This window comes from Thalassophryne amazonica, chromosome 8 (genome assembly GCF_902500255.1).
Source record: "Thalassophryne amazonica chromosome 8, fThaAma1.1, whole genome shotgun sequence".
In the NCBI taxonomy this organism is placed as follows: Eukaryota; Metazoa; Chordata; class Actinopteri; order Batrachoidiformes; family Batrachoididae; genus Thalassophryne; species Thalassophryne amazonica.
The window spans coordinates 5,626,194-5,641,662 of NC_047110.1; the positions used below are offsets into that span (position 1 = coordinate 5,626,194).

The following is a 15,469-nucleotide window of genomic DNA, read 5'->3' on the forward strand; positions in this document are numbered from 1 at the left end:
CCCCAAGGGTTGAGTTCTTCTGGACTCACACACTATTCCAACTCATTGTAGAAACTTCGCATAATTTATTGCCACCCTTGAAAAATGCCTATTTTATCAACACGACCCAGTCAAGAGGCCATGGATCTCCATGCCCATCGCTCTAGTTGTACTTATCCGACCAGGTGAAGTCACGTTTGTCTGTTCGTGCGCTGCGCTCCCAGGATTCTGGTCTTCTGTGCATCCCAGAGGTCCAGAAAAAGACTGTTGTGAGTGAGCTTTTTCCCTTTGTGCATGAACTTTGTGGACCAGGCTGAATCTTGACATCAGGCAGGTTCTGTTGATTTATTTAAAACCAAGTTGAAGACCCACTTATAAACTTCGACATATGAGTCATCGGTTGTGGTGCTACCGCTGTGATTATATTAACTTATGAAATTGTAATTATATCATAATTTGATTGTGATTTTAACCTTGTTCTTGTTTATTGATGGAAAGAACTTTACAAATAAATTTATTATTATTATTATTATTTATTTATTTATTTTTTGCTGGTCAGTGGTTTGAACTAGATTTCTGTTTGTTAGATTTTAAAGTTTTAATAACCATTAGACTGAAAATTGGGTATGTTGAAACTTTTTTTTGCTGTAATAATGGTCGATTATTGTTAATGTCCAGTACACCAGAATGGATTTAATTAACATGTTGTTGCAATAAAGCTGATATTTATTAAAGTCAAAGTCGGCTTTATTGTCACTTCTTCACATGTACTAGACATACAAGGAATCAAAATTTCGTTTCTCACCTTCCCTCAGTGATGACAGGACAAGACATTTCTACAATAAGGACAAGTATTTAGTATTTACAGTATAGTGTCTGAGGTAGTAAATGTGGAAAGTGCAGTACTGCAAACCATTCAGTATTTGTAGCAGCAGCAGATTTTGTTGACACTGTGCAAGGTGTGATAGTGATAAAGTGAAACAGTGCAGGACGTTGTCATGGGCAACAGATATATATATATATATATATATATATATATATATTAGCATCTTGAAAGCCTGGGTGCAGCTGGGGGGAGAGAGTTCAATAATCTCACAGCCTGGTGGATGAAGCTCTTTGTGAGTCTGGTGGTGCAGGACCGGAGGCTCCTGTACCTCTTCCCGGAGGGCAAGCGCTAAACAAGTTGTGTGCAGGTGGCTTGCATTACCCACAATTGTGGTTGCTTTGCGGTTGAGGTGGGTGGTGTATATGTCTTGCAGAGAGGGGAGTGAGGCACCAATGGAGTCATTCCAGGTGCATTCACTATGCGCTGCAGGCTTCCTGTTGTAGTCAGTGCAGCTTCCACCCCCACACAGTGATGCAGCTGGAGAGGATGCTGTCAATGGTGCCACGGTAGAAAGTGCTCATGATGGTTGTTGGAGCACTTGCCCGCTTGAGTTTGAGCAGGAAGTAGAGACCTGCTGGGCCTTCGTTGCCACTGATGCAGTGTTGGTGGTCCAGGACAGGTCCTCACTGATGTGCACCCCCAGTAATTTGGTGCTGCTCACTCTCTCCACAGCAACACCCTCGATGGTCAGTGGCAGGTGTTGGGTGTGACCTTTCCGGAAGTCAACAATAATCTCCTCGGTCTTGCTGACATTCAGCAGGAGGTTGTTGTTTCTGCACCACGTGGTCAGAAGGTTGACCTCTTCCCTGTAGTGAGTCTCATCGCCCTTGGTAATTAGCCCCACCAGAGTTGTGTCATCCTCAAACTTCACTGTGTGGTTTGTGCTGTGGGTTGTTGTGCAGTCATGTGTCAGTAATGTGAAGAGCAGTGGACTGAGCACGCAGCCTTGGGGAGCCCCTGTGTTCAATACAATGCTGCTCGAGGTGTTGTTGCCAACACGGACTGCTTGTGGCCTCTGGGTGAGGAAGTCCAACAGCCAGTTGCAAAGGGAGGTGCTGAGCCCACTTTGTCCAGTTTGCAGATGAGCTGTTGAGGTATTATGGTGTTGAACGCTGAACTGAAGTCTATGAACAGCATTCTCACATATGAGTCCTTCCTGTCCAGATGGGTGCAGGGCTGAGCAGATTGTCCTCTGTAGAAAGCTTGGCTCTGTATGCGAACTGGGAGGGGTTAGGGTGGGGGGAGGATGTGACATGACTAGCCGTTCAAGCACTTCATGATGATGGGTGTCAGTGCCACTGGACAGTAGTCACTGAAGCAGGATGGAGCTGATTTTTTGGCACAGGTATGATGGTGGCAGCTTTGAAGTATGATGGAACAACAGCTTGCTTCAGGGAAGTGTTAAAGATGTCTGTGAAGACATCCTTAAGCTCCTCTGCGCAGTCCTTCAGCACGCGAGCAGGGATGTTGTCCAACCTGTTTTTGCGGGTGTTGATGGCCTCCAGTGTCTTCTTCACGCTGGTGACAGAGAGGCACAGGGTCTGGTCGTGGGAGGGGGTGGGGTCTTCTGTGGCTGTGTGGTGTTCAGTGCTTCAAAGTGTGCAAAGAAGCGGTTCAGGTTGTTGAGCAGAGAGGTGTTGCTCTCACAGCTCTGTGGTGCTGGCTTGTAGTCAGTGACGGCCTGAATGCCTCGACACAGGCTCTGTGCGTCCTTGCTGTCTCTGAAGTGGCACGTTATCTTTTGTGTGTAGTCCTTTTTTGCCTTCCGATGCCACGGGACAGGTTGGCTCTCGCTGTTCTCAAGCCAGATTCATCCCCAGCTCTGAAGGCTTTGTCTCTGGCTCTCAGCAGCTTGTGGACATCACCTGTCAGCCTTGGTTTCCAGCTTGGCCCGGATGATGATGGTTTTTGTGTGGGTCACATCATCAATGCACTTTGTGATGTAGGAGGTCACAGTGTCTGTGTTCTCCTTAATGTCAGTGTTGTTTGTTGTTGTAGGTTGCTGCCTGTTTGAACATTTCCCAATCCATTGTGTCTAAGCAGTCCTGGAGAGCAGAGGTGGCCCCCTCTGGCCACACTCTTACCTGCTTCTTAACAGATCTGATGACTTTCCCAGTTTTCTGTATGCTGCATTAGCATAACAGTGATGTGGTCAGATAGTCCGATGTGGGGGAGGGGGTGGCTTTGTATACTCCTTTGTGTGTGGTGCCAAGTCCAAGATATTTTTTCCCCTTGTTGGGAAATCAACATGCTGGTGAAATTTTGGAAGGACAGTTTTGAGATCAGCATGATGAAAATCTCCAGTGAGGATGATAAAACCGTCTGGGTGTGCAGTTTGTTGTTCACTGATAGCCTGGTACAGTTCGCTGAGTGCTGCATTCCATCACTGCTGCTGTGGGGGGGGGGGGGGGGGGGGGGGGGGGGGGGGGGGGGGGGTGGGGAGAGCAACCAGCAAAATCACAGTAAACTTCCTGGGCAGATAGAAGGGACGGCATTTAATGATCACAAACTCTGCTAGTGATGTGCAGTGTTTGCACACCACCCCAGCGTCCCGGCACCGCTCATTCCGAATGTAGACACACAGACCCCCGCCGCGAGTCTTTTCTCCGTTTACGAGGGCCCGGTCAGCTCGATAGCATGCTAGCTACTCCAGTTGTACAGCAGAGTCCGGAATGTTGTCATTTAACCATGTTTCAGTGAAAACACGCACACAACAGTTACTCACTGTACGATTCGCTGACCTCAGCAGTCGTATGTGATCCATTTTGTTGTCCAGTGATCATACATTAGCCAGGAGGATGGATGGTATAGCTGTGCGAGTTGGATTAGCCGCTAGCCTAGCTCAGATACCTCCGTGCTTGCCCCTCTTGTGTTTCCTCACACACCGTTTCCGGTGCTTCCTCTCCCGGTGAGGAGATGCAGGCGAGTCCGGTATTGTCAGCTGCCGGAATAATCCAAGCTCCTTTAGCGTCTCTGTTGCGAAGTCCAAAACGTTGCAAATCTTGCTTTTGGATATGTCTAGCAGGCTCTGTCGGCTGTACTTGTATTCCGACGTTGACAGACGAGACGAAAAAGACATAAAACTATCTGACAAACACTTATCTGACAAACATATCACCGCAAAGTTGGGAAGCGAGGGGCCACTGTGTCTGTACGCGCCACCATCTCTAATATGGCTATATATGTCAATCTGTTTATATTAATATAATGGGTTTTCTGATGCATGTTTAATACATTTAGGAGTGTCGAATAGAGTTCTTCGATTGAATTTCATAGATTTATACATTTTCATTAGTAATGTTGTAAAAGATACTTTTCTGTGTCCCGTACGCCACATGAAATTTTCAAAACTTTCTCTCCTAATAGCTATCTTTCTAGTGTGGAGGCAAAAATGATTTTACGTCAAAGTGTCTGAGGTTGTTTGTGGAAATAAGTCAAGAAATTGGCAGATTAAAATAAGCTTTTAATTTGAGGCCTCGAAGACACACGCACTAGTCAGAAATCTGAACAGCAGGATTTTGAATATGTCTGTGTCCACAGCATTTCTGAGGAGTTCTTTGTACATTCAGAGAAAGGCGGGTTGCCACAAACGGTCACGTACAAATTTACCTGAATATGAAACTTTGAGTTTCCCATGAAAACTCTTGCTGAAAATGAATGTTATCATTTCTGCTGTGCAGGAGATGGATTGGAAGGTCAGGCAAAAACAATGTGGTTATTAATGCAGCTGCTTAGCTAATCAGATTACATGGGACCTTCAGTACAGAGTTAAATGCAAACGTTTTAGGCAGGCTATGTGTAAGACATTAAATGAATAATTTTCACACTACACTAACAAATCATTTTATGAGAAGTATTGTCAGTCAGAACTTGGATATCATATAAGAAAGTTAATCACTTTGATTATACCAGGCTGCTAGTGTCAAAGCATCTCTAAATGTCCCAGTTCACAAGGGCTAGGTCCAACCTTACAGCAGGGTCATTACTAGGGGTCAACTGATGAGGATTTTAAGTGCCAATACAGATTCAGCAGGGATTGGAGGATGATATTTGCTTGCAGTAAAACGTATCAAAAAGGTCTCAAAAATGAGTATAATGTACTCTTAACATAAAACTTTACGACCTTCACACAAAAAGTGCAAGGAGCTACAAATAACATTATTATGAAGTTGAACAAATAAATAAATCCAGCTGACACAGCTCCAGTCTGCACTCTGTCTTCTTCGTGTTTGTCTGTGTTAACTTTTCTAACAAATCAAGTGGGCGGGACTTTGCTACAGACCAGAAAGCAGCGATTCATATTTTAAAGGAATGGTTTGCGCTAATAGCCCCTCAGTACTTGAAGTAAGGGGCCATTAGCTTCATATGATGGGTTCTTCTAAGACATCAATGGGTCTGTGTGAAGCAGAATGAATTAAAGTAAGTTTTAAAATGTTTTGTAATCTGCTGTAAGAGCACAACCTGAGGCAATTTGACTTAATAATGCAAATTTCATATTTCTGTCATGCCATTGTTAGAAAAATATGAATTTACTTCTTTAACTTTAAATAAATATAAAAGCCTCAGGTAAGGTGTGCCATGGTATCAAATTCTTTGAATTTTACTAGCTAAAAGTTGTAGTTTGGTTTGCAGACCAAACATTAGTCAAAGTACAGAGTGTCACATTATCATATTTATACACGTGAGGATAAGTTGTTTGAAATACAGTCATCTGAATGCAGCTCCACTCAATTTCAACCACATCCAAAGGTCAGCAATTTCATACATCCTATTTTCCCCTTTGGCTCGCAACGACGACTTCAACCCTGGTCATGTCCGCGCAGTAGGCTACTGCAGGTTATACTAATAAGAGCAAAGAATACAACACTTAGATAAAATACAAATTGTAACAGTCATTTTATGTTATGCATAGGTCATAAATAATGGTTAAAAGGTTTTTCTCCCATCAAATATGAAGGAATTAGCTGGAAACTTTCAGCTGTGCACTGCAGCTTCACATGGATGCTTATTCGCCGTCTTTGGACGGATTTCCGTCTTTTTGCAAAATCTCACCGTCTAATAGAACTAGCAAAACATTCATTTTTATTTCCTCAAATCCATACATATCAACCTATACGGATTGTCCGTAAATTATACAGTTTTCTGAGTTTCAGAGTCATACGGACGTACGAATAAAGTCTTACGGATATTCAGGGTTTGGTCTGCAGTGGCTCTGTAATCAACCGTTTCTGCAGCGCGACTCCACTTTGATGCATGAGCCATTGAAGCAATGCTTCGAACCACTGGCTAGTGGTTCTTTGATTCGCTGCTCTTCAGAAGCGGTAAGTCCACTTCTTAACTCCTCTCAAAGCCATTAAAATATTGTGAGTCGCTTTTGTGTGGATTAAAGTCACTAACTGGGACTCTTGTCTTGTTGTAGTCAAGAAACGAGAATCGTCCTCCGTTCCGTTGACACAAAATTGCCGCTTTAAATAAAATGACACCTCTTTCCAAACGCTGTAATACAGAAAAAACTACAATCGACTAAAACGTGTTTTTTTTCTTCCCAAAATGAGACGTCCTGTGTTCTTTATGAATTAAACTGATGCTGACATACAGCACAGCAGCTGTAACAGCTCAGATATATGGAAAGACATGCATGCCAAAATGTCTGAAAGGAAATGCTTTTGACAAAAACTACAGATTTTGTTTATTTCTATTTATGTCCAGAGATCAAGGATCCACCATGTAGAGTTATTATGTCCAAAGTTTAAGGATCCAGTGACAATTTCATATTTATTTACTTTAAGACTCAATAAAATGTTGTTCAATTCAATTTCAATTTAATCGGCTTATAAACGCCAAATCACAACAAAAGCCGTCTCAAGGCACCTCACATAGAACAGTTCAACATAAAAAATTAAATAAATAAATAAAAAATAAAAAATTCAAATACATAATTAAAAACAGAAGTAAAAGAATAAAACAGATAAAAATAAAACTATTCATAAGAAAGAGAATAAAAATAGGTTTTAAGGCTTGACTTAAAGTATAGTAGATATTGTAGATTGATATTCATGTTTTGTACATCCATATTAATTTAGTCAGTGTGATATTCATATAGATTTTACACAGGAGAGAAACCAGGATGTGGAACATTGGTTGATGTGTTTATACTGTGTTTATGTAGTTCTGTAAGAAGAAAATGTGACACTCTAGTTATAGAATGACTGATTAGATGCCATGTCAGTGTTCAGAGCAGACAAACAGGCTGACTGTATATGTATTTACTATAATAGTATGTATACATGGTAATGTCATCTGTGATGGCATACAAAAGTGAATTGATCCTAAGCAGAATCTCATCAGTATTATGTGTTGTATCTTTATTTAGTTTGAAAGCAATTATCTAGTCTATAGTCTGAAAGCATTATGAAGTTAACTAGTTCTTTGAATGCTGAGATTTTATTTGCCTAGTCTTTGAGCCCAATCAAAAACAAACTAAAGTTTTTTGCATGAGTTAGCTATATTGTAAACTGTTGTGTCGTTATATTCTGTATATACTCCTACAGGATGGTACAACATGCCATACTGCATGAGATCACAAGAATTTCAAGTCCAAATTCAATCCAAATAATGCACCAAAATGCACCACAGGGCACTTAAATTTGTAAAATTTCTGGGGGGGGGGGGGCAAACCTCCTCCAGACCCCCCCACCCTTTTCGCCGCGAATAGTTGCTGGCTTTTAATTTACCAAGTCTTTGGATTGCTGTCTTTTTTTTTTCATCCTAAGCATCCATGGCTTCACTCTGAGCTGCAGCGCACAGAGCGTAAAGGTGGAACTTGGCAACTGCTGAGTCGTGCGTACTGCAAAAACAAACTGTCATATCGGCTGATATCAATATCCGCAAAAATGCTGATTATCAGTGCCGATAATCTGAACTAAATATATGTTGGTCTTGACCCCCAAACCTCAGATTTGTCAGTTTCAGGTCAACTGCATGAAGGGTTTCTGAGATGAAGGCATTTCCCAGATAGAATTGTTTTTGTTGTTGTTTTTAGGAAATCAATCTATTGCTCAACAATAAAAAAAAAAAACCCACATCTTTTATCTTTTTATAATGGTAGGTAACTTGCTGGGGTACAATATCTACAGGATGTTGGCAGTATCCACCCCAAAATTAGTTCAGATTTTTAGGATACTAATTGTCCAATCTGGACAAATGAGTTAGGAGTTATGACCATTTGAAATGTGGTGACTATGCCATTTGTTGGTGAAATTTACCGACAAAAAAAATCCCTGCAATTATTTTGGAAACCTCTCATTTAGTTGTCCTGAAATTTTAGATTTGAGGTTTGGGGTCAAGTCCAACAACATATATTGTGGATTTCATTAAAGACTGAGGAGGTGAGGTTCAGAATCCCTCTGTGATTGGGTGAGTTTCTGTGGAATGAAACAGCACCAAAACAGCGTTTTCTCTTTGGCTTGGTCATGTGACCTCCTGCAGGATGTGGAACAGCAGCTCTTTGGTTTCAGTCCTGGCCTACATGTAGGATGTGTGTTTGATGAATACCTCCTGAATGTGAGCAGGTTCAACATGGTGGGCGTGGCTCAGAACTGCACTAAAACATTAATGGAGGGTTGACCCATTTCTGCAAGCTAAACTTCTGCCTCATTGACATTAAGAACATGGCTTTGATTTTGTTTGTTTATGTTGGATTTTAAGAATAAGGTTTCCCAGCAGGGGGCGATGCAGTGAATCTCATTACCTGTCCTCAGGAACCTACAGCTGATTGTCTGACTCTGATTGTGCCTGGTCTTGATTGGCCGAACACACACAACTAGCAGGGAGAGCTCAGGGACCAGGTGTCGCAGACCGACAGTCCCCCTAAAAATTAGTCTGCCCTGCCTCCACTGCGCATGCTTCTTTCAGTGCTCTGAGGTGGAGTCTCTTCACCCAAGCAATCACATGGATTAATGGGGGTTATTAGCCATCAGATGATAAAGGTAAACCTCTTAAATCATTCTAAAGAGTCAGTTTTAAGTAGAAACGAGGCGATACTGGGTGACGCTTTGAAATGTGTTCAGTCCTGGCCCTGATGCTTCGCTACAAGCTCGTTTAGGGAGATTAGGCCGCAGGGCTTCTGATCACTTAATCCACCTTTTATGATGAAATATGCTGACTTTAGTGGGAATGATTGTTGTAGAAACGCTTCAGATATCTGTCACTGAGATAAATGATGACTGGAGGCAGTTTGAAGCAAAAAACGAGGTGATAATCACTGAACTCAGCTAATGACACATGCACAGTGAAGGCAAGGAGGACCAGTTTTTAGGGGGACTGTTCGGTTGGCGACACCGGCATTGAGAACCGTTGTCTTCCTGCTGCTTCCTGTGTTTGAAGTGGGCTGGGCTTATGTGAACAGCGGGTCTCAAGGCACCGGTACCACCGTCCTGTTTAGCCAGCTATTCAGATATTCCCAAACGACGCTGCCCTTCACGTCTTCAATGTAAAGTTGATTTTCTGTGTTTGTCCTTACAGCTGTGTTGTCATGGCAGCGACCAGTGTGCCGGAGCCAGCGGTGCCCACCACGCTGAAAAGTCCCAGTTGATCTTAAAAGGTAATTACAGTGTTTCACAATATTTAGTCTGAGTTCCTGATTCCAGGATGTGATGCTGAGTAGAAGAGAACTGGGAGTGGTGGGTTGGCCGTGGCTCAGCACTCAGACATTTGACTGAGCTCAGAATGACGCCATCACTCCGTTTAAAAAGGGATCCAGAACCCAAACCCCAGTCATCAGGCTCCCGCTGAGCCTATACGTTTGTGTTTGAATATGAATAGAAAAGAAGTGAATTCAACTTTATTTGGTGCAGTCACCCCCCCCCCCCCCCCCCAAGAAAGTTTAACACCACAAGTGTACCACCAGTTTTCACACACCTTCACTTTATTTTATGATGCAGGTAAAATCATTTATCAAAGTCACATTTCTCAGCAGTGACAAAGGAAATAAGGCCTTGCTGTCAGACTTTGATCCCCGTCAGTCTTGTGATGTCATGAGGATGTCAGAGGTGAAAGCAAAGCTAAGAAAGTGAAGAAAAAGATGAAAGGAATAAAACCTGGGAGAGATTAGGATCATGAGAAAAAAATGTCCTCTACTCCTCCCTGCTCCCAGGACAAATGTCCTTCATAAACCAGCCAGCAGTTTTTAGGTTCTAGCCTCAGACAGACAGAACTGCCGCACTCATCTGTTAACTCACACAAAGTGAAGATGTCACGCAAGTGATCAAACCTTTTACTGCCAGAATTTAAATTTAGTTTATAATTATTTGAACCTTTCAGAATCAGAATCCTTCACTGTCACTGAATAGAGTGCAGTGAAATTGGCTTTGAGCCCTAATGGTGCACGGGCCTCGGGACTGTAAGTCTGAGTGGTAGCAGCACGTCCCACCTGAGACTGTCCAACTGTGGAACTCTGTGGCAGAAACAAGAATCAAACCACCAGACTATTGATTTACCCTCTCAGCGCTTGTGCAGGTGAGAACCTGAGAATGTACGTGTCAGCAGTGACATGTTGAGGAATTCCTGTAAGAATGTTGAGTTTCTAAATGAGTAAGATCATGGAACAGGCAGGGATTGAACCCTGAACCTCTTACATGCCAAGCAAATGACTAACCCACTGATCCATTGAGGACATTGTACAAATATACTAAATTCTGATAATTGAATAATGGAGGGTTGGGGCAACTGGTTGACATCGATTGTGTTGATTGCTTAATTTTGTAGATTTCTGTGGTGTGTGTCAGTTTTTACTGTTTAGTGGAGACAAAAGAAGAATGAGAACAAAATCATTATTCACATTTAAGATGGGGGATTTAAAAAATGAAGAATGATCAGTTGGTTGATAAAGAAAGTTGATTAATAATTGATTTCTTATAATTGCAGGACACCAGGTCTTCAGTGAGGGACAGTGTCCCTCCAAGGGCACAATTTAGAACTAGAAATTGGGGGGGGGACCAAAGTGTGAGGCACGCAGGGCCGAAGCCTGTAGGCCAATGGTTTCTAGATAAGCTCAGATGCATTCTGAGCATCCAGAACAGTAATTTTAATGTTTGAGAAGACCATAAGTGGACACCATTTGACTTATGCAATTTGAAACTGTGGATATAAGTACTTTATTCTGAGAATAGCCAGCATTGATTTTATTAACATCCTGGGTGTAAATAAGGTATCACCACGTGTATAACTCAAAAAGAATGATAGGTTGAGTTTTCATTAAAAAAACAACTGCAATGTGGTAAAATGTATTTATAAATATGAAGAACAGGGTCTTAATAATGATTAACTATCGCTTACTCTGTTTGTTTTTGCATAAGTTTGAAAAAACAACAGATCATAAGTTTAGGATAAATTACTTATCATGAAGTTAAATTTCGAAGTGTCACTAATGACAACATTCATACTGAACATAATTTCGCTTGCATAAACTGATTCTGGAGATCAATCATAATTGCAGATGGGCTTTCTGAGGTCCCAGATAGCTTTCTGATTTCCTTTTCTAACTTTCAGAATTTAGTAAATTAGCATGTGGTCCATTGATACTTATGTGTGGACACTAGTCCCTAGAGGCAACTATTTTTGGTTTCATATCTTGGCAAATGCAGTCCCAGAAAATTCCGAATGTGACAAACAAGAACAGTTGTTTGTAAACAAGTCAATGCTGCTAAAAATACAAACTTGCAGAAACAAAGATACTATTCTGACATGGTTTGCACATAGACTGACATAGCATGTTTCAAGTACACACATATATGTCAGAAGGTGGGGGGACATACCATATTCTGTCCCCCCTGGTTGAAAAGGTGGGGGGGACATGTCCCCCCTATCCCCCACCAAATTGTGCCCATGTCCCCTTGGTGCAGTCTTCACTAATCTCTTACATTTCTTCATAAAGAGAGACTGGTTTGGGTTTTTTTTTTTTTACTTATTTCTGTTTTTTGTTGTGTGTGCGTGCACAGTGGTTTCAGCGAAGCCCCAGTTCTCCAAGCTGCCAAACAGTCCCACTCGGCTGAACTCCTTTGTTGAGGTGACGGCTGATGGCCTGACCAGTGAAAGTAAGGAAAACAGGAAAACGCAGCGGACAGCAGGAGCTGCAGTGGAATGAAGACCTGGTCCTGTGAGTGCACGCTGACCCCCCCCAAACACACACACACAGGTGTCAGGAACACACCGTCTTCTCTGTGTCAGCACACTGGCAGGACCAAAAGGTTTTGAGTAAAAGCTGCTCAGTTTTCATGCTGTTGTCTTCCTGGTGACTGGTGCACACACCCGGTGACCTTGCCAAAGGTAAAGTCACAGTTTTGACCCTAAAATCAATATGCTTCTGGGGTCACTGTGTAATGCATGTACCTGGTTTGGTGACAGTCAGGCCAGTAGAACCTGCAGGATTCAAGTACTCTCACTCACAGGTGTAATGTCACCGGACTGACTGACTGACTGCACAGACTTACTGACTGATTAACTGAATGCACAGACTGACTGACTGCACAGACTTACTGACTGATTACTGAATGCACAGACTGACTGACTGCACAGACTGACGTCTGGGCCACTGACTGTGCTGTGGGGGAAAAAAATGCATCCAAGAATTTGTTGCTCAAATTTTAATTTATTTAAAGTTTTCTGAAATAATAGCCTATCAAACATTTACATACTGATCCTTATGTTTGGCTCACTGTCCCTGAGCAAGTCCTGACTGTGACCAGGTGCTTGTGGGTGGATGTTAGAACGCTCGTCTCTGCATTGCTGCTGGGTTAATTAGTTGATTTCCAGGCACACAGTCCATTTGATAGGGTTGAGGTTTGGACTGTGAGAAGGCCTTCAGAAGAACTTTAACCTGACTTATTCACTCCACAACCAACTTTCATCTCTGCTTGGGGTTCACTGATCTGTTGAAACACAAAGTTGTGTGTTGTGTGGGCCGCTGAAGAGGGGGTACTGCTGGCCCACCACCAGAAGGCGCCCTGCCTGAAGTGCGGGCTTCAGGCACGAGAGGGCGCTGCCGCCTCAGGAACAAGCCGTGGTGACAGCTGTCACCCATCATCCGTGACAGCTGTCACTATCATCACATCTGGTATAAAAGCAGGAAGACACCGCCACCAAACTGCCAAGATCATCTTCATCTGAGGTATACTCTCAGCCTTTTGTGATTTATAAATCTGTTATGTGAGTGTTTGCGGAGAACCGTCATTTTTACGGAGGCTGTGCAAGACGGCGCTCCTTTTCATCTGAGAACCGCTGCAACGTGTTGAGTGAGAGGTGGAGGTGGCATTCCCACCATTGTTACTGGGTGTTCACAACCACTCACCCTTTGACTGTCTTTTGCTTTCTGCCAGCAGATACCAGGTCCGACACGCCGGGAGGTGGCCACCTGGGGACTCCGGGACTTGGCGGCTCCAGTATTCCTCGGGTTCAGGTGGCGGTGGAAATCGGTGGTTCCGGTTCGTGTCCAGACGGGCGTCTCCTATCGTCGAGCCTGCCCACACGACACCTTTATTAATTGACTGTTGCACATTCTGAATCTGCTGTGTTTGGTTGTGACATTCACAACAGTAAGTGTCATATTTGTCTCCTTCCATTGTCCGTTCATTTACGCCCCCTGTTGTGGGTCCGTGTCACTACACATTCCCCAACAGTTGTGTCCAAGTTTCAACCTTTTAGCTCAGTGTGGGCAACAAGGACCAAGATGAAGCAGGTTTTTCTTTACAGTCAGTCACCTTGTTGACAATCTGTGATCCTCTTTCTCAGATCTGCACTGAGCTTGTTGGGACTTTCCCATTGATTATACAGTTGGGTTGGTCAGTCCAATAAAACCTGTTTTATGTTGGCACATAACCCAACTAGCAGTTGTCAGTCTTGATCAGTAACAGGAAGTTAAGAATCTCAGCTAGCATTTTTAACATTCAACACCACTGAATTAATAATGTATCGGGTGTATGTATAATTTTGACCCTGTGTAGAAAAACCAAAACAAATTAAAAGGTGAACATCACATTGGGTTTTCATTGCAGAGCTGTGGTGTGCAGACAGTTCAAATGAATCATTTATCGCTGCCACAACATTCACATCTGTGCGTGTATGTAAACGTCTGACCATAAATTCAGGCCTTTAACCTCAGTCATGTACATCATAGGCTCAAACTGAGTGCAGTAATGTGGACAAAGAAGAGGGACGGGGGGGGGGGGTTCCCGGTCTACGGCCTTTTCAGACCATTTTAGACAGATACTAGTAAGACTGAGTTATTTTTCAGGTCACTTATTTATTTGGAGAAATTAATTTATGTGTGTCTGAATGTGGGCAGCCATTTGTGTTACTTCGGATCTGTGACCAAGATGGATTTTTTTTTTTTTTTTTTGCTGGTGGGGGCCGGCACACGTTATGATACCAATATTCATTCATTCATTCGGTATCAGTACCCACTTCCTCTGATCAAGGGTCATCGGGGGCTGGAGTCTGTCCCACCTACGGTCAATTTGAAGCTTCCAGTCCATCTAACCTGCATGTCTTTGGACGTGGGAGGAAGCCAGAGCCCACAGAGGGAACCCACACAAACAAGGGGAGTACACGCAAACTCCACACAGAAAGGACCAGCGGGGAGGCAATCACCAAATTCTCTTCCTGTGAGAAAACAGTGTCAACCATTAAAACACCGTGCCACCACGATGCCAATATTAAGAAGCAAAAAAATTTATGATACTGATGTATCTGACACACACACACATACATACATACATATATATGTATGTGTGTGTGTGTATGTATATGTGTGTATATATATATATATTAGGGATGTGAATCGTACAACAACTCATGATTCAATTCGATTCCGATTCTTGGGGTGACGATTCGATTCAGAATCGATTTTCGATTCAAAGAGCTCTGAAAAATAGTTATATTACTTAAAAAATGTTTACGTTTAAGAAAATGCAGCTTTACAAGGTTAATCAAGTGATTCTAGATGTAAATTTACTTATCTGCTTTGCTCGTTCGGAGTTGGCTGGCAGGTTAGCGAAGTGCTGGTCAGTAGTCGGCAGATAACGCTGCTCCGCTCCTTTTCGCTCCGGGTCATAGCGTAGCATGTGGGCTTGCAGAGTTGAAGTGTTTCCGAAGTACTTGACTTTCATTTTGCAGATTTTGCACACTGCGTAAGTCATGTCAAGCTCCTTCTTACGCAGCAAATAATAAAATCCAAAATGCGCTCAAACATTTGCCTTCAGCAAAGACGGTGCTGGCTGAATTAGCTCTTCGTCCGCCATGCTAAGCTACAGCCACTGAACTCTGCAGGTCACGAGTGTTTGAAGCACGCCGGACCACCCCCACCCTCGCGGGGACGCTGTAATACGGAAGCCGTTGCCTGACAAACAGTACACGCAGCGAGTAAGTAAGATTATGTTTAAAAAATGCTTTTAAAAAAATCGATTCTTGGACATTTTGGATCGATTCTGAATCGTAATAAATAAGAATCGCGATTCGGACGTGAATCGATTTTTTTTTTCCTACACCCCTAATACATACATATATATATTAGGGGTGGGCAAACATAAAAAATCTTAATCGCATTAACTC

The 15,469-nt window shown here is 42.8% G+C and overlaps 1 protein-coding gene across 3 annotated transcripts in view; it reads left to right on the forward strand.

Moving 5' to 3' along the window:
• wwp2 (WW domain containing E3 ubiquitin protein ligase 2) overlaps positions 1-15,469 on the forward strand; it is a 236,231-nt gene that overhangs the window by 21,899 nt on the left and 198,863 nt on the right. For all 3 annotated transcript variants that reach the window (XM_034175700.1, XM_034175703.1, XM_034175701.1), the window contains exons 2-3: positions 9,389-9,467; positions 11,863-12,020. The gene's annotated coding sequence lies outside the window, so the exon portion shown is untranslated. The remainder of the gene's footprint in view (positions 1-9,388; positions 9,468-11,862; positions 12,021-15,469) is intronic.